Genomic DNA, 23660 nt, shown 5'->3' with positions numbered 1-23660 from the left:
CGTCGTGCTTCCGGCATTATAACGCACTGGAAACCGTCCGTTCGCAAAAACAAAACAAAATACGGGGGGAAGTCTTGCAAATGTCCCTGAGTGGCTTGGTGGATCATTCTTAGAAGGGTGGATCCTCCCGACCCTGCGTCGTTCTGGATCTGAGGGGCGGGGCGAAATCACAACATCAGCAAAAAATGCTTGCATGAATTTGACAGCAACATAGACTTAGCTATCAAATCGTCGCCGCCCTCCACCCCCTTTTTAAAAAAATACATCTGTCGGGTTGGGTGAGTTGCAACATTCACGTTTGCTCAGGGTAGAGGGGAGCCCTAGCTGATTCCCACCCCAGTCCTTGTGTGCAAAAATAAAAGCAGCAAGTTCTCCTGGGCAAGGAAACGCTTTTTCAGCCTGCAAACGAATTGGCACATTTCTTGTTAAGACCTGAGCATATTAGAGGAACGGATCTCAACCCTATCTTGTTCTAGATATGCAGGGAGGGGAAAACATTAGCTCTTGAGAGAAAATAAAATCGTATTGATTTAGGGCTGCCAACTTTGATTCCAGGAACAGAAGGCCGAATGAGGCCAGAGCCTGGAGGGATCTGTTTCACTGGGGTAGATCTCCTGAGCACGCCTAAGCTGGCCTTGGAGTTTGCTTGCATTTCAGGTCACCTGCGGCGAGTAGAAAATCTACTCCAAGTGACGAGCCATCAAATTTATTTGCCAATTGGAAGAAAGTTGGTTCTGCTTTTCATTCAAGCTGTCGGTGTCAAGTCCCGTAACCCCCCCCCCCAATTCTTCCTATACAGTATGCATTTCCAAACGGTAGCCATTTAATTTAATTTAATCATTGCTTTCCTACCCACCTAATGCCAACTAACTGCTCCATTGTTCTTGCAACCAGGTGGTTAAACATGCCCCAAAGGGTGGGCTGTTTCAAGTCTTTCAGTGCATCCTTATTGGTGAAAACAGGCTTCCAATCTGCTCTACTGCTTGTTTGGGGCCAAAGGATGGTAGTTACTCTGGATAAGATAATTCAGAGTCCAGGCTGATATTGTCTGTGTGACCTCGGTATGCCCTTCTGTGCCATGGGCTTGTTGCAGACGTAGATAAGGTGGTTGACTAACACAGTAGGATAGATTTATTGCCCTGACTTTGCCCTGGGGGCCAGGGAGACTTATGGAGGATTTGCAACAAGAATATGCTGTAACTTTGCCCTTGAGTTCAGGGGAACCTGATGAGTATGCAAAAGGATTATGATGTTATTATTTTCAAAGGAGGTTTTGTCTGCAACTGAGAACCACATGAAGGATAATAATCGTACTCTAGTTCCATAGAAATTCTTTTGCTATGAGAATGGGTGGCTAGACTCAAAAGAGAAGACTCTTGCACTTTTAATAGTTGGCGAAGCAGAGCGCATTCCAACAGGTGTAGCGCTTGTATCTGGCCATCCTAATGGGTGCTAGGTGATTTCTGAGAGATGTGGCTTAGTGTCAGTTGATCCAGCTATTAACTGTTGGGTGCTAATTACGCAGTTCTGGAGATCATAAGAATTGCTTTGTTGGATGAGATCAATACATTGTGCTCACTGTGGCCTTCTAAGTGCCTCTGGGAAGCTCATTTGCAGAGCACGAAGGCAGCAGCTATCCTTCCATGGTGTTTTCCTCCAGTGTCTATGACCACCATCTGGAGTTTGAGAACCATAACTAGCAATGGTTTGCTTATTTAAATGCCTAACGTTGCTTCCCCCCAGCCACATCCAATTCCCAATGACTGCCACGAAAGAGCCATCTAGTAAAACTAATAAACATTTTCTCCAATAATGAATAAAAGTTAGGAAGCCAACAGCCAAATACAGTACTTGGTTAGTTATTTAAAAGCGAAATGTGAACTTCAGCCTTCTTTGTGTCTTGAGCTCTTGGTCATGGGCACCATTCCTCTCTCCCTTCCCCACCATTATAAAGGTAAAGGGAGCCCTGACCATTAGGTCCAGTCGTGACCGACTCTGGGGGTACGGCGCTCATCTCGTTTATTGGCCGAGGGAGCCGGCGTACAGCTTCCGGGTCATGTGGCCAGCATGACTAAGCCGCTTCTGGCGAACCAGAGCAGCGCACGGAAACGCCGTTTACCTTCCCGCCGGAGCGGTACCTATTTATCTACTTGCACTTGATGTGCTTTCGAACTGCTAGGTTGGCAGGAGCAGGGACCTCACCCCGTCACGGGGATTCGAACCGATGACCTTCTGATCTGCAAGTCCTAGGCTCTGTGGTTTAACCCACAGCGCCACCCGCGTCCCTTCCCCACCATTACTTTCCGCTAATTTTCCTTCTGCTCCATCCTTCGGCAGCATTCCCTAGTTCCAAGCTTTCAAGCCTGGACTCCATTGCTTTGGCCTGCTTCCTTCACCACCCCAAGTTCTCGTTTGCTAGGAGGTCCTCCTGTTCCTTTTTCATTAGTCCTGTTTCCCCTGCCCGTCTATAGGATCTGAGCAGCTCTTCTCGAGAGATTTGGGGTTAGAACAATGCAGTTCTTCAGCCTGTCTTGCCAACCATAGTGGTTCACCTAGAGACTCTAAGCCACGGTATGTCAGGGCTAGGCTGTGAGCAGCAATCTGAGATGAGCCAGGAACCACAGAACAAGCTACAAGTCAGGACCAAAGAGTAAGTGGGGTGTAGTGGTTGAGATGCTGGACTAGGACCTGGGAGACCAGGGTTCAAATCTCCACTCAGCCAGGAAACTCACTGAGCGACCCTGGGCAATTCCGGACTGTCAGCCTAACCTACCTCATCCATTCTTAAGGAAATCAGCCCTGAGTGCTCATTGGAAGAACAGATCCTGAAGCTCAGGCTGCCATGCTTTGCCCTCCTTGTGAGAAGAGAAGACTCCCTGGAAAAGACCCGGATGTTGGGAAAGATTGAGGGCAAAAGGAGAAGGGGACGACAGAGGACGAGATGGCTGGACAGTAAACTTGAAGCTACCAGCATGAGTTTGACCAAACTGCGGGAGGCGGTGGAAGACAGGAGTGCCTGGCATGCTCTGGTCCAGGGGGTCACGAAGAGTCGGACACGACTAAACAACTAAACAACAACAAAGCTTTTGGCCCTCTGGGGTATAGTGCTGGAACTTTCCTGTTCCACTCATTAGACAATGGTTTTGTGGGGTTTCCCCTTAGCTCAAATTACCAGGTGGTTAATTAACACCGAACCTTCCTTTGGGGAGTTGAAGTATGCTCACCAGGGAGAAACACACTGGGGCATGGGAGTCCATAATAAATGTGACACACACCATAGAAATGGGTGTGACAATGTTAAGGGCAGGCCAAGGCTGTGCTTGAATCGAGGCAGGTGTGTGTGCAGATTCTCTAGCCCAGGGCCCTGAGATCAGTAGCTGTCGCCAGTAGAGCAACTAGCAGAAAAGTTTGTGCTCTGTTGTTGCCAAGTCAGTGGCAGAAGGTTTGGTGTCTTGTTCTCACATCAGACCTGGCCAATCTACAGGCTTCATGTGCTCTGTTAGTTGGAGAGGTTGATATTGGCTGCGTACCTGTGTTCTAGATGGATATAGGACACACAGTCCAGGGTCGTTCTCTGGGACCAGGAGGTTCCTGCTTCAAGCCTTGAGGCTAAGCAGAGACATGTGCAAGCCTTTGCTATGTGAGGTATATGATTGTGTCCTAGCATTAACCATAGGATGCATGTGGTTCATTGAGAGGGGGATAATGAAGCCACGTTGGCAAGCCCTGCCTCCACCGCTGACATTCACTGGGTCCACATCAGTTGGTGTGGGGCTCCCCACAAATACTGATGCATGTGCATAGATCTCATGATGGGAGTTCCTGGTTGGACAGGAGCTCCTCTTTATGTGGAAGAAGTATACATGCTAGCCAAATGCACGGGTGGCATGGTACATGACTGTTGCACATGTCAGCAGTGTTAGATAAATAAGCTAGGCGCCAAACCCTTCATTTTTTAAAAAAATATTTATTAAAGATTTTCTTAGTACAGTAAGGAGAGAAAAAACAAAAGAACAACAAAGAAGAAAAAAAGAAAAAACACTTACATCAATAAACATATTTTCTTCACTTTTTGGACTTCCTCACATCTCTCGTTCCTGTGTTCCTGGTTTATAAAACTTTAACCAGCAAATTATCACCTTATTTCAATTCTTATTTTATAAATTTCCAATATTGTGTCCCTAGCTTTAGATACTTTTATCCAGACCTTAAATACTTAATTTAGACATAATATTTATCCAAAACTTATCTTTTCTTAGATTTCACTTATGTTCATAATCTTTTCAACTAGCTTAGTGGTGCCATGTTTTTTACACTCTTGCATCTTTCTTAACACTCATACAATTTGCAATGTTTTTGTAAATAGTCCTTAAATTTCTTCCAGTCCTCTTCCACTGCTTCCTCTCCCAGGTCTCAGATTCTGCCAGTCATTTCTGCAAGTTCCATATAGTCTATCATAGGCGCCAAACCCTTCAGCCGGGGTTACAGTTGCCAAAGCATAATGTCTAGTTGCCATTTTGGGGGCCAGAGGGCTCGAAAGTCATATTTTCCAATAAAATTTATTGGTTGCTGAAATATAACAGCTAGAATTCTACAGCAGGCATAGGCAAACACTGCCCCCTCCTAAATGTTTGGGACTACAATTCCCATCATCCCTAGCTAACAGGACCACTGGTCAGGGATCAGGGGAATTGTAGTCCCAAACATCTGGAGGGCCGGAGTTTGCCTATGCCTGTTCTACAGGATTTGCTGCTAGTGTGTGAAAACAGTCAAGACCCAAGGATGCCCAGGCATGCACCTCCAGATGATGGAGACGTCAGATACCATCCTAGTGCCTGGGCACCTTCACTTGGTTGCAAGTGGCAAATAGCTGGGTACAAAATGTGCCTGGCGAATTTTGAATGCTGCATGTCAGCAGTGAGGCATGGCCGGCCCACACAACGCCAGATCCTCCTCCCACACGCTTTCAGTGCATGTGTATGTGCGCCCCTTCTGAACCCACCTCATGTTGAGAAGGCTAGCAAGCCACAGCCATTCGATTCCCCCACTCTGCATCTTCACCCACAAAGCACTCCACACGTGGTACAGTACTCATGTTGAGTGTAGGATCAAGCCCTTGATGAACAGCTGTAATGTGAAGTTAATGAAAGGTAAAAGGATACTCAAATAAGTTCATTTTCATTCCTCAGGGTGTAAAATGATCGTTGTGCCGGCGGCCAAAGAGAGGCTTTGTGCAACACGGCACACAGTTGATGTTGTTAGAGCTGGCCAGGAGCTTTCCGTCTTGTGGCTGTGATTAAGGCTGGAGAGTGAAAGAGACACTGTAATCCTATATTGATTTACTTAATGCTGGCTGGTGTGACATCTAACTGGTTTAGTATCACTGGCTATGCAGAGAGCCGGTTCTCTCTACAGCTTTCGCATCTCTGACATGCAATACTGATTTTATTTTCTGTTGCTGTCTTGTTAAATATGCAGCTTGGTTGGTTAGAGCGTGCTGCTGATAACGCCAAAGTTGCAGGTTCGATCTCCATATGGGACAAGCTGGAAATTCCTGAATTGCAGGGGGTTGGACGAGATGATCCTCAGAGTCCCTTCCAGCTCAAGAATTATTTGTTTCTAAATGTGATTATCACTGATGCTCTGTTGTCTTGGGATAGATACATGCCTCCTCCAGTGGCAGGCAACTTTCATTCTATTAGTGCAACAGAATGCCCCTTGGTTGACGCTAAGCTATCTAATCCAGCTTGTGTAAGTGGAGGAGAGGTGGGTCTGCCTTATGCTAGAACCCATATAGTTCAGTTGGTAGAGCATGAAGCCCTTCATCTCAAGGTTGTGGGTTCGAACCCCACATTGGGCAAAAAGACTTCTGTATTTCAGGGAGTTGGACTTGCTGACCCCTGTGGTCCTGTCCAACTCTACAATTCTATGAGACAGATGGTCCATGCTCTCCAAAATCTCAGGTGGCATTCTTTCCTAAAACCAAGTTACCTATGGAGCCAAGAACTGAGCTGATATTACTTACTGTTGCACTGGGTGCTGTACAAGTGAATATATGAAAGTCATGCGGTTGTATCCATTGGTGGCTTTCTGCTATTGCAAAGCACTTCCACAAGCAGAAGGCATTTTTGACAATCTCCCTGCCCACTGCAACCGTCTGTGTGCAACTCCCCCTCTCCCAAAGCTCCTGTGGGTTGTGGGGTTCTCTGGAACGTTATGGGATGTGGCATGGGTATGTCTGCAGCAGGCAGGGGTGAGGAATGAAAACTGAGGGGTCTTACTCATGCAAGCAGTAGTTATTTCACTAGAGCAAACCTACTGTTAGATACAACTCAGCAATGGGGAATGGCTCCCCTTTGCAGCTGTGGATTATAGAGCCATGGAAGAGCAGAAGTTTAGGCTGTTGGTCAGCAGTGACATGCCGTCCGTGCATTGGGAGGTCGGAGGCAGGTCAAGGCGATAAGGCCAGAAGAAGCAATAAACCATGGGGGAAAAGCCAAGGCTCTTGAGCAGATTCTTTCTTGAGGAACCTTCTGGTCTATTTAATGCGTTGTGCTTCCTGTTAATAAATCAATCCATTTGTGATTTTAAAGAATGTACTGTACTGCTGGTGATTCATTATCTCACTGCAAGCGAAACTGGGGACCTTTCCAAGGACTGCCTCGCCCTCAATAAAAGATTCCCTCCCCTACAGTCTAATGGTGGCCCATACCAAGGGAGCTGCGGTAGATGAAAACTCCCATCTGGAGAAGAACGACGTGAGGCAGGGCATTTGGGACATGGTCTGCATGATCAAGCTGATGTTCATTGTTGGGGTTTCTTGGGTGGCAGATGCAATGAAGGATGGGTTGTTGTTGTTGTTGTTTAGTTATTTAGTTGTGTCCAACTCTTCGTGACCCTGTGGACCAGAGCACGCCAGGCACTCCTGTCTTCCACTGCCTCCCGCAGTTTGGTCAAACTCATGCTGGTAGCTTCGAGAACACTGTCCCACCATCTCATCCTCTGTCGTCCCCTTCTCCTTGTGCCCTCCATCTTTCCCAACATCAGGCTCTTTTCCAGGGAGTCTTCTCTTCTCATGAGGTGGCCAAAGTATTGGAGCCTCAGCTTCAGGATCTGTCCTTCCAGTGAGCACTCAGGGCTGATTTCCTTAAGAATGGAGAGGTTTGATCTTCTTGCAGTCCACAGGACTCTCAAGAGTCTGCTCCAGCACCATAATTCAAAAGCATCAATTAGGAAATAAAGCTGTTGGCATATCCTGGGCCAGATTTACTGCCAGAAGCGCCTCCCATCACTTGTGGTTGGTCTTTTTGTGGTTTCTATATGGAGGCGGAGCTACTTTTGTTGTGTTCACATATAGCTTCCTGAAGGTTGCCCACACCTTCTGGCTGGCAGAAGTTCCCTGTCCCTGCTGTATGGGATAAGAGGTGCAGTCACTTCATCCAGAATCGGAATGTGAGAGGTTCGCGGAGCTAGTAGGAGTCTGAGAATAAACCAGTGTTCTTCCCAGAGATGGGCTGCTCAGTACAGGCACTCCTAACGGATTAGGATCAAGCTCTCCAGACAGCTTATATGGGCTAAACGGCAGCAAGCAGATTAAAAATCGTGCCTTGACAATAGCTTTCTTTATTGCCGAGAGAAGATAATATAACTGTTGTAGTTTAGATATATTAGAAAAGAGAGATTAAAATCCACAGTAAAAACAAACATCAACAAATAAAGCCATCTAACAGGTGACCAAAGAGAGAGACGTTGTATTAGCCAACTGATACATCAAATTAATAGAAATCATTGTAATTAATAAAGCAGCCAACATCAGCAAAGGATTAGAGAGGCTCTGTACTTTGCATGGATACCTGCCCCATCCTTTAGTTTGTTGATTGTGGTTTCCTTCCAAATACTCTTGTTTCATATGGCTTATTTTGGCTGCACGTTGGACTGTTTATAAAGAAGCTGACGTCCTTGCAGTAGTGCTGCTTTGGGGCAAGGTTGATTCCATCAGCTGTCACCCGCACAGGTTGTGCTTGCCCGTGTCCAGCAATTATAAGTGATCCACCTTGGGAAATCCAGCTGTGGAGGTTGGTGCTTGATTGCTCTGGCCTTGCCTTGCACCCAGTCAAGAGATGCCCCAGGGGGAGCTTCCTGCTGCTTTTCTGTATGCTCAGAACAGTGACTCATACAGAAACGCTGGACCGATAATCTTTACTTTTGCATCCTCTGAAAATGGTGTTTAAGAGTGAAGCGTGGTTCCTGTTGAGTTCGGGGGGAGGAATCGGAGCACTATTAGAATGTGAGGAAATATTGCATTAGAACTTTCTGCCGGATGAGATGCCCCAGAATTAAATGCACATCTCCATCCATCCAGTGAGCTTGCATTTGGGATTCTTCCCACCATCCCTGCTAATAGTCAAGATGGGTGGTGGAATTCCTATCAGTATGGAAGTGAGACATTATAGGACCACCCTAAACAAGGGCCAGGGTTCTCCATACTTGTGGACTTACAGGACATACATAGAAGTGTAGATTTGTAAATGAAAACACCAAAGACCCCAAAACAACTCTGAACTTCCAAGATGATGATGGGGCAGGGGTGGAAATTGGATGAATGGCAGTTGGTCTTCTCAAGCAAGTATCCTAGAGGGAGTGATTGGTACTAGGAAGAAGAGAGAAAGTATCTATTTGCATAGATAAACTCCCAGCTTCAGTCTCCTGGATCTCCAGGTATGACTGGAAGAGGTGCTGCTGGTCAGTATAGAATTATGGAGATAGATGGACCAATGGTCTGGCTCAGGATAAGGCCATTCCTCTGTTCCTAAGAAACACAGTGACGAGCTTCTTTCATTTCCCTTGAAGAATAAGTGCTGCTGAAGCAAAATGGCATGTTTTATTAAGAAAACAAGGCGAAAGCAAGTTCTTAAAATAGTGATCTGCAGCTGTATTGCTTTTCTGCAATTGTATGGATTTTTAAAAATCTCTCTTACAACGCAGAAACCAAATGTGTCAGAACTTAGCAAGTGCCTCAGAGTGGGAGGAGTAAATGAAATGCTACCCCTAAAGTTGTTTAAAAAACAACAACTCCACATCTCCTCTGAAGAACACAGGAAATTTCAGGGGGGTGGGGAGGGGAAATGACAACTTTTCCCCTTCCCACTTTCTGGAAACCTCCCTAGAATCATAGAATCCTAGAGTTGGAAGAGACCACAAGGGCCATCGAGTCCAACCCCCTGCCAAGCAGGAAACACCATCAGAGCACTCCTGACATATGGTTGTCAAGCCTCTGCTTAAAGACCTCCAAAGAAGGAGACTCCACCACACTCCTTGGCAGCAAATTCCACTGTCAAACAGCTCTTACTGTCAGGAAGTTCTTCCTAATGTTCTTTAGCCTAATGTTTAGGCTAAAGGGTAGGCTTCCCTATTCTGATATGTAAAAATCCTGGAAGGGTATTAGGGATGGAAGGATGTGTGTCATGAAGTTTAAAATATATCTTCATGTTAGGGAGGCTTCAGGAGATGGGAAAGGAAAAAGAAAACCTATTTTCTCATTCTCCAGAAAGTTCATCCAGCATATTACAGTGACTCTTTAGATATAACTGGACTACAAAATGCCCATCATCCCTGACCGTTGGCCATGCTGATGGGAGCTGTAGTCCAACAACATCAGTAAGGCCACAAGTTTCTCCATCCATGCTACATAGAAATAAAGTGCTCAAGTTTAGGTCTGGCAGTCAGCCTTGAACCCATTTGGCTCTGTACAGCCCAGCAAACGAAAGCTTGAGAACGGGAAGACAAGCAGACATCCTTTTCCCCTTTCTCTTGTCCTGAAACCTCACTTCCCTCTGTGAGCCCTGAAGAGCACTATGAAATTACTTGCTACATCACTGAACAGGAGCACTTCTTAGATGCTGGGGACACACTGTAATATTTTGATGCATCGTGACACAGATGCAGTGCACATCAACATTCAGTTTTGCTTCTGCGGCAACGTGGTGTTGATATCTTCATCTAGCACGTGTAGAAAGTACGTAGGTCTGCACGCACAATTATTTGGTTGGATTGGACCACTCTACCCAGAGTGAACTGGGGAAAATGTGTTCGGTTGAGAAATGTATTATATCACTCTCTCATTTTTCACTCTCTGATGTATTTCCAAAAACAGTTACTTTCAAGTTTTGTTGACTAGTGGACTCAAATACATAGATCTTTTCTGTTGGACTCAGTTCACCTCTATCTTTAGAGTATCAGTTTGCTGTTCTCCTGCTATATATCATGGCGGGTATATCATCTTCCTCTAATAATCAGGAAAACAACTGCCAAGGAGTAAAAGCTTTATAAGCTGGAATTTGCCCTATCGCTGAAACCAAAAGTACACGATTACTTGTGGAGAAAACTGATAAGGAGTAATATTTTCTTGGTGTCCAAGTTACAAAGAATGAAGTGAAACAGAGCATTGTTTCTAGAGAAAGTAGACCAGGGCGGACTTGGATTTTACTTTTTACTTTTTTGTGTGTGTGTTGTGATCCTTTATATATTGGTTTGGAAGGCAGGAAGCCCGCTAAGCAAGAAAGATGGACTTATTCAGAGAAGAATTTGGTGGAGACATTCAGACGCGCTTGATCTGAGATTTGCCTTTATTAGTATGCCCGCCTAACAAAGCAAGAGCATGAAACTTGGAATTTTAGGTAGCTTGACGATGTTCCCTTTTTTTTTTTTTTTACAAAAGTGTGGGGATCGTTTTCATCCTCTTGGATACAATGCTGCGCTGTGCTTTGGTTGTCTTCCGCTTTGGCTTAGTCCTTCACTGAGGTGGCAAGTCTGTGTCTGGAAGCTCAGTGAGGCTGGATGGTCCAGTTGGTTAGAGCGTGGTGCAGGTAACGTCAAGGTTGCAGGTTTGATCCCTGCATGGGACAGCTGGATATCCCTGCATTGCAGGGATAGACTGGTCCTCAGGGTCCCTGCCAATGCTACAATTCTATGAGTCAAGGGGGGACGCGGGTGGCGCTGTGGGTTAAACCACAGAGCCTAGGACTTGCTGATCAGAAGGTCGGCAGTTCGAGTCCCCCAACGGGGTGAGCTCCCGTTGCTTACTCCCTGCTCCTGCCAACCTAGCAGTTCGAAAGTACGTCAAAGTGCAAGTAGATAAATAGGTACCACTCCGGCGGGAAGGTAAACGGCGTTTCCGTGCGCTGCTCTGGTTCGCCAGAAGCGGCTTAGTCATGCTGGCCACATGACCCGGAAGCTGTATGCCGGCTCCCTCGGCCAGTAAAGCGAGATGAGCACCGCAACCCCAGAGTTGGCCACAATTGGACCTAATGGTCAGGGGTCCCTTTACCTTTACTTATGAGTCAAGGAGTTTGAAAGGAGCATGGTCAGGGTGACAGCAAAACCAAGCAATCCAGTAACAACCCCCCCAACTGAGCTGTTTACATACAATAAATTCAATAACTGACCATTAACTGCCCTTTAATGGAGCCCTAAAGCAATTGCTTCACTCAGCCCTCACAGAAGCAGGAGCAGAGCCTTGTATCAAAGGGCTTTCTGACTGATAAGTGCTATCTGGCCTGGGCAAAGGTGTAGCAATAGTTGTGTCAGCTGCTTAGCTTTTATTGCCCTTGTTCCCATGAACCCTCCTCATCTAATTATTCAATTTGCATTGGAAAACCTTTGAGTTCTTCTTGGGGTAGGCTGACAGCAATTCTTCCTCTCCATCCCCCCACTCCACCCCCCAAAAAAAGAAATTGGATTAAAGGCTATATTTGGCTTTAATCAGCATCAATTCTCTGTTAGCTTTGTGGGGTAAAATTTGCTTTGCTCATGGATCCAGGAAGCCAATGAAAAGTCTACTGCAGTTAACCTGGAAGAAGAAGTCCTCACTTCCTGTTGTTTGAAGTTCAATTAGCAGGCTCTGCTTTTTTATGAATGGCAAGTTGTTTCTTTGCCGTGATGGGGGCTGGCACAGAATTCACAGGGTTGGCTTAAAATGACACCAAGAAATGCTTACAATTCGTTTTGTGAACTTTTGAGATTCATTGGGGGTTGCTAACTGATCCCCAGCAGCTATCAGCTAGGAGACACCTTGCAGTTGTTGCTAGGCTGACACGGCTGCTTGGATCAACAGAGCCACACAACACACCATTTTTGGACCTCTAGAAGCTCTCTCTAGTTCAGCACCTGGAGAGGGGAAGGAGAGCATTGAAGTGCTGGCTGGTCGAAGGCAGATAAACTTTCAGGATTCTCTTCCGGTCCTAAAAGAAGGCAGTTTCCAGAGGGGTTTTTTATTTATTTATTTTTTATTATTTAACATAATTGTTACAAAATATTTATTTTTTGTTTATTTTTTAATTATTTATTATTTATTTAACATAATTGTTTATTTTTTATTTTTTATTTATTTAACATAATTGTTACAAAATAGAAGCAGAATATAGCAAATACATACATATATATTTCAAATAAGCACATATATATGAAAAAGGGAGAAAAGAAAGAAGAAAATAAAAAATAAAGAGGGGAAAAAGAAGAAAAGTTGGAAGAATTTCTTCCAAGTTTATTCTATAAATATCTCAATATGAAAATAATAATAAAATTTCATTGATTGACTTCCATTGCTTACACTGCACTTCCTATATACATTTTAAGCAAGATTGTATCTGTTATTCCGTATTTTCCCCATACAATCTCACACAAATATTCTAATCAATAAGTTTTCTAAATCTTTCATAAATCTATTCTAAACACAACCAATGCCTTATATTTAATCCTTGTCTAACATCCAGAGGTTTTAAACAGCACCAGATTTAGGACAGTGAGGGTGGTTCTGCCACACAGGGTACTGAACTGAGGGGGTGCAAAATTGAGAAGATCCGTTTGAGGACACCAAATTTTGGCCTCATGTTCTGAGGCGCCATATTACGAAAGTTCACCCCTGCTTCAAAACTGGGGGCTGGAGTCTACACACACAAGCTGACCAGTTGTGTGTGTGTGTGTTTGTATAGTGATATTCATTGGAACCTTCTAACATGTTCTTTGAACATCTGAGAGGGCAGGAGGCCTCCCGTTAGAGCTCAAGGCTAGATCACACCTATTTGCTGTGCACAGACTGCATTTGCAGTCCTGGGTTTTTAATCTATGTTCACACAACATCATCCAAAGTTCAAGTGTATCCTGTACTTTGTTATGGGTTGTTTCTCAAACCAGCTTCACACCAGCTGGAGTCCTTAAGTCATTTATCTCGAGACAAGGTGTGAACACTTTTGCAAAAGGGTAGACACCTCTGCCTATTGGTGCCTCCTCGTGTGTACACAAACAGATGTGAACTGCAGCTAGGCTGGTGTGAGCAGCTTGGGGAGGAAAGAGCCGTGAAATGAAGGTGGAGGAGGGACTTCAGAGTGCTCTAAAGTGGTGATGTGAGTACACTCCAAGTGGATTCCGATGTAATACCAAACTGGTAGATGAGTGATCCTTTATATATATATATATAATAATTTTTATTAGCTTTTAATTACAGTCCAAAGGTAGGTGAGTGAACGTTGGGCTCACCTGCTGCAAATTCTTCCTTTCTGCCTTACGGTTTGAGCCAGGAAACTTGGAAATCAGCATCAAACCGTGGCTCCCAGTCCTAATATACAGTGGTCAGCACAAGCCACAGTTTGCCAGTTTAGACAAAATGGTAAACTGTGGTTTGTCTCAAAAGTCAGAAAGGGATTAAGGGAATTCAGTGGCGTAGCGTGGGAGGTGCAGGGGGGCCCGGGCGCAACATCTGGGGGTTAGGGTTAGGGGCGCAAATCCACGGGTTAGGGGGTGCAAATTACTTGCCTTGCCCCGGGTGCTGACAACCCACGCTACGCCACTGAGGGAATTGCAGTGTGCCATGGGAGAAGGGAGTGTGTTAGTCAAAGAGTCCTTTGAGTTTCATCTGTGGAGTGCCAAACCATGTTTTGACAAAATGTCTGAACCAACTCTCCCTAATGTTGAAGGATGTGGTGCTCTACATGCTCAAAAAAATTAACTTTGGCTTCTGCTAGGGTGTTGGAAACCTGGCATGGCTAAGTTGACTCTGTTGAAACCATTCCACCTTTACACCAGAAAAATTGGGTGTTGATGATGTGGGAGGCTTTTTATTAAGCGTATTCTCTGACTCGATACAGATAATAACGGTAATTTTAACAGTGACAGACATTGCTTGGTTTATGGCGTAATGACTGTGGGAGTGTATAGTTCTTGTTTTTGAAAGTTTTGCTGGGAGAATTGAACTGTAAAGGTAAACAATATCAATTCACTGGTGAGAACTTGTGGAATCTGTCCACCTTGAATACGTCACCATGAACAACAAGCCGGGTTGAGAGCTCTGCGCTCCTTAGGGATGGGTGCCGAGCCCAGACTGTGGCTGACTCCTTAGCAACTCTCATAAACAGAGATGATTTCACACAACTTGTGGTCAATTTTGAGAGTCTCTATTTGCCTTTCCTCCCCTGGCTTTGCTTTTTGAGATAAAGCAGCCTATGACTAAATGATAAAGCCTTTATTAAAGATGGAGCAGAAACCCGTTAATACTACTATTTCTCTTTTTCAGAGAGAGAGAGAAGCAAGGCCCTGTCAAGGACCTTTAAGGTTAATGTCAATCATTGGTCACACCCAAACCATATATTTAAAGAATTCTTATGCCTTTTTAACAGTCATGGGAATCCTGGGAACTGTAGCTTGTCGCTTAGTGTTGTAACCGCTTCACAGAGCTACAGTTCTCAGCAGCGCCCTTAACAAACTACAGTTCCCAGGATCCTTTTGAGGAAGCCATGCCCACTGAAGTGGTATAAGACTGCTTTCAATATATGGTTCTTTTGTAAATTCCAGAGGCTTTGTGTCTACCTGTGCAATACCTGATCACTCCTTGGGGTGAATACCTAAATTTGTGTGGCTTCCTGTTTCCTGATCTGGCCAGACTAGATTTTTTATATTCTTTTTCCATTGGTTATTGATTATGTGCATTTTTTAGCAGTTGTCCCACAGATGTGGAATGTGATTCGACCACTGTTTTTTTATATATAGAAAAAAGGCACCGGTACTCATCATGAAGTTGTTACAGTTTAAATGCCACACTTTTAACTTTTGGTGTGAAAAGGTTCTGATATGAGTACACCCAGAAAAAAAGCACTGGGTTCCACAGGATAATCAGACAAGCCCCATCCTTTGTGAGGTTCAGATGCTCTGGAGACTTACCTCTTCCCTGCAACTTTTAGCAACCCATATCATCTCAATTGCAGAATTGTTATGTGAACCTGATTTTCATAGTTTAGTCCTATGGTGTTGTTTTCATGTTGACACTCTTGTGTTTGAGATACTGTTTTTTTGGTGTTTTTATATGGCTTTAAGTGGTGTTTTATTGTATGTCTGGCACTGGGTTTATAACCCACTTCATGAACCCTTTTTATGTGTTTGTGTGTGTGTCTTGCAAAGTGGTATACAAATTTGTTAAATGAAGAAACCGAAAATCAATGGGAGGGTGGGGGTTTTTTGAGTGGCGCAATGCCCAAAGAGGAGAGGAAGGTGTTAAAACAGCTCCTTGTCCCTATATTTGTTTTGCCAAGGCTTGCGGCCTATGAAGGCTGAGGTGGACAAAACAAGAGGAGGAAAAGGAACATGCAACCGGCATGCAATGTCTAGTGTTCTCCTTGACTTCTTAAGGCCCCTGTCAAGCACAGTGAATGATTGCTTATCTTCAAATGGCTTCTCAGTGGGCAGCATGCCCAGGCTGGAGCCAACCAGGATAATGGTTCGTTTTAATTGAATGATGTGGTCATGTCCATTAAGGAGTTCTGCATCGGGGACAATTAAGCAGGAGGGAGGCCAAACATTTGGTGCATATTTCTTTCTGTTCCGGGATGCAAATTGGTTTGCCATAATAGCTGTGCTCAAGACTCTTCCGAATGAGGAGTACTAGATTCTTCTTCTTCTTTAGACTCGCTTGTACGTACATGTTTATCGCTTGGTGATTTGTGTGTGTGTGTGAATGAATCATCACAGATTAATTGCTAGAGGTGAAGATTTCACTCGGCTTGCTTCAGGTCAAACTCGGGGCTTTCCATGGGAGTTAGTCACTGAAATATGCTCAGAGTGGATTTCATGCTCTTTATTCAGCTCATAATGGTGAGGAGGAATGGAAGTTCCCCCAGAATGTCTGCTTTATATACATTATTTACACAATGGGCCCCACGTGATTGGCTAATTCTGGGATACTCCTGTAGGCCAATCAGGTTGCGGATTCCCTTCCACCTGGAGCTGGATTGGGTGGCTCCTGTGGACCAATCATATTGCTGCATTCTGGATCCTATTGTTCTAGGACCAATCAGACTGCTGCATTCTGAATCCTATTGTTCTAGGACCAATCAGACTGCTGCCTTTTGGATCCTATTCAACTCAGTACATAACAGTCACTCATTCAGTCTTGTGCTGATGGGTAAACTGAGTGAGAGTTGTTAGGAAGACCCTTATTCTCCTCACAGAGCTACAATTCTTTCAGAGTGCTTTAACAATCAGGGAACTTTGAGAATTGTAGCTCCGGGGTGAACGAACAGGGTTTTCCTAACTTGCAACAACTTTAACAAACTAGACTTCTTTCCCATCCTTCTCATTATACTGTAATATATCGATGAACACTTTTATTGTGTAAATAATGTTGTCTTTTCTTTTCTTCTTTTGATTTTTTAAAATTTCGTATCTTGGTTATTTCTTTATTTTTTCCTTTTCCTTTTTTATTACTTTATAAATTTTCTATTTACTACCTAATTTTCTTTTTCTTCATATGTAAAGAGGTAGCACATAATGTTTGTATAGGTATGTAAATTTTTAATCAATAAAGAATAATATTAAACAAACAAAAAACAAAACAAACAAGCCATGACAGTTTAAAGTGGAATAATACTGCTTTAAACGTATGGTGCATATGGGTACAAGTCTTTCTCTTAATGTCCTCTTAGACCTAGAGAAAGAATCTTGGAAGGAAAATGTCAGCTGAATCTCACCTGCCCCCAAGGAAGATTTTTATCTGAAACCTGCTGTTTTTAATGAATGATTTCTCTAATGGAATAACCGCTTCTCAGTGCCAGCTTCAAGTTTGCCTTTTTCTTGTTGTGTTGGTGCTGATTTCACCCCACCGTCTCTCTCCCTTTGCAATGAGTGTTCAGTCTGCATGTTTGAAAAAGGAGATCAGATAGTGGACCTCCCTATCAAGATTGACTTGCAGTTCATTTTCCAAATACACAGCATGAAACTGGCCGTAAGGAGCCTTTTCCTGACACAGCTTGATCAAGTGGGAGTTTGCCAGGCCTCCATCGCTTGTTGCAAAATAAGAAGGCTGTCCGTTATCATCTGCAAGATGGCTGATGTCAATCAGTTACGCTCAGAAACGTCTCCAAATTTCAAAATGTTATCGACGTGACTAATAAATTGGAACCGCTGCAGGTTTTCTCCCCAAGGAGGTGACTTTTGCAGAATATATTCTCAGCTGCAGATGAACAAGGCCTCTTGCAATTGGGAAGAAATTCAGCCAGCCTTTTGATATCATTGCTAATGTGCTCCTCAGTTTGGAAAACAGCGACAAGTTTCAGGGGCAGCGTTGTACGATTCTTTTTGTGTGAGCGAGCACCAGAGGCTAATGGAGGAGCTTTGAAATACAGTAGTTGTCTAGTTTGCAAGAAAATAATCAGATTACAGCAGAGGCAAATGCACTTCTATAGTGCAGCTGCTAATATTTCTGCTTCAGGCCCACCAAGGAGAGCTACCGTTGTTCCGGAGAATATGACTCTCTTAATTCTGTGTCTGGTTCTGTTATGTACTGAGTTGAATAGGATCCAAAAAGCAGCAGTCTGATTGGTCCTAGAACAATAGGATCCAAAATGTAGCAGTCTGATTGGTCCTAGAACAATAGGATTCAGAATGCAGCAGTCTGATTGGTCCTAGAACAATGCAGCAATATGATTGGTCTGCAGGAGCCACCCAATCCGGCTCCAGGTGGAAGTGAATCCACAACCTGATTGGCCTACAGGAGAATTCCGGCCCATTGTGTGTGTAAATAATGTATATAAAGCAGATACTTTGAGGGGACATTATTCCTCCTCACCACTATGAGCTGAATAAAGAGCATGAAATCCACTCTCGACTCTGAGTATATTTCAGCTTCTTTTCCCATTCAAATTATTTACACCCCACCAAAAAAACCCCAACAACTTCAAAGGACCCAAACCTCTGCAAGTAGATTACCTGTTGATGGGGGGGACCATTCTCTAACCATGAGTTTCCATTGAACCATGAGCTTCTATCATACAATCATAATGAAGTGTTAGCAAGCCATCATTAACCTAGTAAAGGATGGTTTCCCAGCATCCTTAAGTAAGGTAAAGGGATCCCTGACCATTAGGTTCAGTCATGACCAACTCTGGGGTTGCGGTGTTCATCTCGCTTTATTGGCCGAGGGAGCCGGCGTACATGTGGCCAGCATGACTAAGCCGCTTCTGGCGAACCAGAGCAGCGCACAGAAATGCTGTTTACCTTCCCACCAGAGCGGTACCTATTTATCTACTTGCACTTTGACGTGCTTTGAACTGCTAGGTTCGCAGGAGCAGGGACCGAGCAATGGGAGCTCACCCTGTTGTGGGGATTCGAACCGGCGACCTTCTGATTGGCACACAGAGATATATAGATATATTCTGATCGGCACACACACAGAGATATATAGATATATTCTGATCGGCACACACACAGAGATATATAGATATATATGTATATAATTGACTTCCCTTCCACTCCTTCCATGCTTCATTTTCATTTCCCGCTATTACTGCACATTTGATCGGACCACTTGAAAATTTAATGGGTGTGTGTGAGTCTCTCCAGACCACTTAATAATATTTTTGTTTTGTTCTACGACTCAAAGCACATACATAACTCATATATCAATAACCTTAGCCTTGCCTTTCTAATATAATGGATGTGCTTCTGGATTAAAGGATTATAGGAAGGATTATATTCTGGATTAAGTGAAGAAAACCAAACCACCAAAATGTTTTTTCTTCGGCACCAGTATCATAACAAAATTGTAGCACCATATCCCAGACCCTAGGCCAGGCCACCAAGAAGAGCCTTTTTACTAAATTCTCCAGGAGAATTTACAACTTTGACTGTACCAGCACTGCGTTATGTTAATCACAGGTCCATAGTCAGGGTTGTGGTTAGCCTATTTGATAATCTGGCACTGGTCAAAACAGCTTCTATCTCTATCAGGAAAAAATCAATACGTTCAAGGCCAAGTACAGAAATCCTTGAATGTTCCACTACCTTATTGTTTTGTTTCCCCAGTACTACCACGTCACTCCTGTCTGGAGGGGGCTATAGCACACTAAAAGTGGGTAAAAAACAAACCCACACACCCCAAAACCCACCAGGACATTTGTGTGGAATATTATGGGATTTCAGTTTGAGAACTTCTGGACCAGAAGTGTGATGGGCTAGAGGTAAAGGGGACAGATTATTGGGAGCTGGAGAGGCAGAGCTGGAATGAACCATGTGTTGCCCTATAGTAGTTGCAGTTTTAACGCAGGCCAGAGCTGAGACAATGGCTATTTATGTTGCTCTCATGGCTGCCAGCGTGAATAAACTCCTTTGTCAAAAAGTGTCTGCGTGTTTTTCCTTGCAAGGCTGATGCTCTTAGCATTCGTTGCTAATTTACAAGCCCTGAAGATGCTCAAGGACGAGCTTTTGGCAGTTGCTGAATTCTGCATCTTCTTCAGATGAAATCTCTCCCACCCCAAAATTGGGACCCAGACTGGGACGCCTCTGTTGGCCTACCATTGACTCTGACAGAAAACAAGATGCTCTTGTGCACAGGGTGCAGATCTGCAACCTTGATGTTGTTGTTGGGCTATGGCTTCCATCGGCTCCTGCCAGCACATTCATGTTCCCCGGGGATGATGGAAGTTGTTGTCCGAAAGCACCTTGAGGGCAGCTGGCTGCTCTGGGCTGTGGCTCAGTTCCCATGCAAATAAACTGTTCTGAGCTCACTTTGGATGACGACCTGGCCTGGATACTAATGCAGTAAATATATTCAAGCAAAAGGCTGTTGGGATACTGCCAGGGAGACATTGACCGTCACTGCCTCCAGCCTCCAGCCGGACATCCATCGATCCCCGTAGACGTGCAGTATCAGCAATTAGCGACACGAAGCCTCAGAAATGGATTGCCACATTCTTAGGCTGGTGCACACTCTATTAGCAGAATTCACACAGCAAAAGTTGCACAGCAGGAGAGCATATTTTAGAAAGTTTATTCGAAGTTGAACAGAACAAAGAAAAGCATGACTGCCTGCTAGCGTGTTCAGGCACAGAGAGAGAAAACGAAAGCAATAGCAAACACAAACATTCTGTGAACAGGAAATACGCAGACTCTGTGACTCACATAGCCTGCTCCCTTTAAGGTGGAACGGAAATATCCTAACAGTAAATATATTCAAGCAAAAGGCTGGTAGAGAGCAGCCAAGCACACGAATGGTTTAAGTAAGAAAGGGAGAGAGAGGTTTGATTGATCTAAAGAGCAAGCCTCTGGCTGGAAAGTGAAAAGGATGGTGTTGCAAATATCGGCAAGGCAAGAGTGGGAGGAGTGGGGGGGTCCCTTCTAAGATCATGGGAGCATCCCTCATCTTGTGGATTTTGGAGCAACTGGGAGTTTCCATCCTCGACCTCCAGACTCATCATTCCACTTGTAAATACAGTGGTACCTTGGGTTAAGTACTTTAATTTGTTCCGGAGGTCTGTTCTTAACCTGAAACTGTTCTTAACCTGAGGCACCACTTTAGCTAATGGGGCCTCCTACTGCCACCATGCCACCGGAGCACGATTTCTGTTCTCATCCTGAAGCAAAGTTCTTAACGGCCTCGGTCCAGTATATCTGTAGGAGTGTCTACTCCCATCGTTCTACCCAGACACTGAGGTCCAGCGCTGAGGGCCTTCTGGTGGTTCCCTCACTGCGAGAAGCTAAGTTACAGGGAACCAGGCAGAGGGCCTTCTCGGTAGTGGCACCCTCCCTGTGGAACGCCCTCCCACCAGATGTCAAAGAGAACAACAACTACCAGACTTTTAGAAGACATCTGAAGGCAGCCCTGTTTAGGGAAGCTTTTAATGTTTGATGTATTACAGTATTTTAATATTTTTTTGGAAGCTGCCCAGAGTGGTTGGGGAAGCCCAGCCAGATGGGCAGGGTATAATATATTATTATTATTATTATTATTATTATTATTATTATTATTATTATTATTATTATTTAACCTGAGGTAATATTTCTGGGTTAGCGGAGTCTGTAACCTGAAGCGTATGTAACCCGAGGTGGTACTGTAATAATAAAAAAAGCAATCAGCTGCAGCTATCACCTTCCGTTCCTACCTGTGCCCCTCATTGAGCCATCAGTTCACTAGCCTTGCTGCTGACTCAGTCCGTGTTCCCTGGTTTCCTGTTTCCCACCTACCCAAGAGCCTGTGTGTTTTGCTTAAGGATGGAGGCAGGCAAACTTTCGTAACAGCAATGAGAGATGTCCTGGCATCTGTCTCTGATGGCAGGACCACTTCCTGGTGGTATTAACCACACGCTGTGAAGTTGTTGTTGTTGTTGTTGTTAAAGAGGTCTTTGTGCAAGAACCCATCAAAGCTTCAATCCCACTAAAAAACTCAAGCCGTATTCACATCGTACATAAGATTGGCATGTTGGCTGTCTCTTAGCGCAGACCCAGGTCATTGAGCCTGAGCTTTCATAGCTGCCACCCACCATAAACCACCGTTGGCAGGATTGGCAGCAACAGCCTCAGATACGGTCTATGCTTGAGATAACATTTTACTCTCTGGTTATTTATGCTGTTTTAAATGTGCATTTTATATTTGACTTCTTTTAGGAATTGTTTCTTTTGAAGTGTTTACGATAATTTTTTTTTGTTAATTTTGATGTGTTAAATGTGCATTCTGTAGTTGAGCTCCTTTGTAATGCTTTATTTAGAAATCTTTAATTAAAGTTTCCTGTTGATTACGTTGCTTTGAATGTATATTATTATTATTATTATTATTATTATTATTATTATTATTATTTAATACCGCCCTATACCCGGAGGTCTCAGGGCAGTTCACAGAACAAAAGCAAAATATAAAACCACAAAATATATAATCAAAATAAAAACAACAATTTGACTTTCAGCAGTAATGTTTTATCCTGGATTGTTTCATTCAATGTTTTAATTCATTGTCAACTGCTTTGAGATTGTTTTCTTAAAAATATAAAGTGGTATAGAAATGTGGTGGGGTTTTTTTTTGGGGGGGGGGAGTTTGAAACGCCCAGTCAAGTGATCCAACCCAAAGTGGCAGAATTTGACTTCCAGTCTTGCCTTCTGGGCTGACTTCCTGCCAAATGATGCTTCTTCCTTCCTATGTAATCCTTTCAGGGCAGAAATCCAAATGGAAGCACTTTTTGCCATCTGGGGGTTTGGGAATGCCCTGGATTTCTGCCAGAGGGACCAGCTTGTCTGTTCCTAATAGCCATGCACTGAAGATCTACAAGTGACTTATTCTTTACCTCTGAGGAAAAGCTCTGTTAGATGCTGAAGTCCATTCCTCACTGTTCGTGTATTCTCTTCTCCTTTTTTTGAGAGATGCTGCCATAATGTAGAGTAAATGGTACACATGGGGGCCATTTGCTGATAAACCTTTTGCTCCAGCTACATCAAACATTTAAAGCTGTACCATACCTGCCATGTTGTTGTTGTTGTTTAGTCGTGTCCGACTCTTCATTACCCCCTGGACCAGAGCACGCCTGTCTTCCACTGCCTCCCGCAGTTTGGTCAAACTCATGCTGGTAGCTTCGAGAACACTGTCCAACCATCTCGTCCTCTGTCGTCCCCTTCTCCTTGCGGCCTCCATCTTTCCCAACATCAGGGTCTTTTCCAGGGAGTCTTCTCTTCTCATGAGGTGGCCAAAGTATTGGAGTCTCAGCTTCAGGATCTGTCCTTCCAGTGAGCATTCAGGGCTGATTTCCTGAAGAATGGAGAGGTTTGATCTTCTTGCAGTCCATGGGACTCTCAAGAGTCTCCTCCAGCACCATAATTCAAAAGCATCAATTATTCGGCGATCAGCCTTCTTTATGGTCCAGCTCTCACTTCCATACATCACTAATACCTGTCATAGCTTTCCTCAAACAATTCTGGGAACTGCAGTTTGCTGCAGAGAGTTGTCAGGAAGCCCCTATTCCCCTCAGGGAGCTACAGTTCCCAGAGCACTTTAACAATCTCTTCCCAGGGAACTTTTGGAATTGTAGCTCTTGTGAGGGGAATTATAGCTCACAACACCCTTCACGAACTACAGTCCCCAGGATTCTTTGAAGGAAGCCATGACAGTTTAAAGTGGTTTGATACTGTGTAAATCAGGGTTTCCCAGACTTGGCTTTCCAGTTGTTGTTGTTGTTTTTGGACTACAACTCCCATCACCCCTAGTAACCAGACCAGTGGTCAAGGGTGATGGGAATTGTAGTCCCCCCCAAAAATAGCTGGAGACCCTAGGTTGGGAAACACTGGTTTAAATGTATAGGGCAAATGTAACCTAGAATCACATCTGTAGCTAAAACCGCTTCAGTTTCTGGCTCTGCCAA

At 44.2% G+C, this 23660-nt stretch overlaps 1 protein-coding gene across 1 annotated transcript in view; it reads left to right on the top strand.

Moving 5' to 3' along the window:
* The first annotated feature begins 132 nt into the window (after positions 1-132).
* The window catches only part of CORO2A (coronin 2A), a 63188-nt gene continuing 39660 nt past the window's right edge, over positions 133-23660 (top strand). The window contains exon 1 of the mRNA XM_081894376.1: positions 133-798. The gene's annotated coding sequence lies outside the window, so the exon portion shown is untranslated. The remainder of the gene's footprint in view (positions 799-23660) is intronic.

This window comes from Podarcis melisellensis (genome assembly GCF_964234715.1).
Source record: "Podarcis melisellensis genome assembly, chromosome: 17".
Taxonomy (NCBI): Eukaryota; Metazoa; Chordata; class Lepidosauria; order Squamata; family Lacertidae; genus Podarcis; species Podarcis melisellensis.
This window is presented reverse-complemented; position numbering and strand designations above follow the sequence as displayed.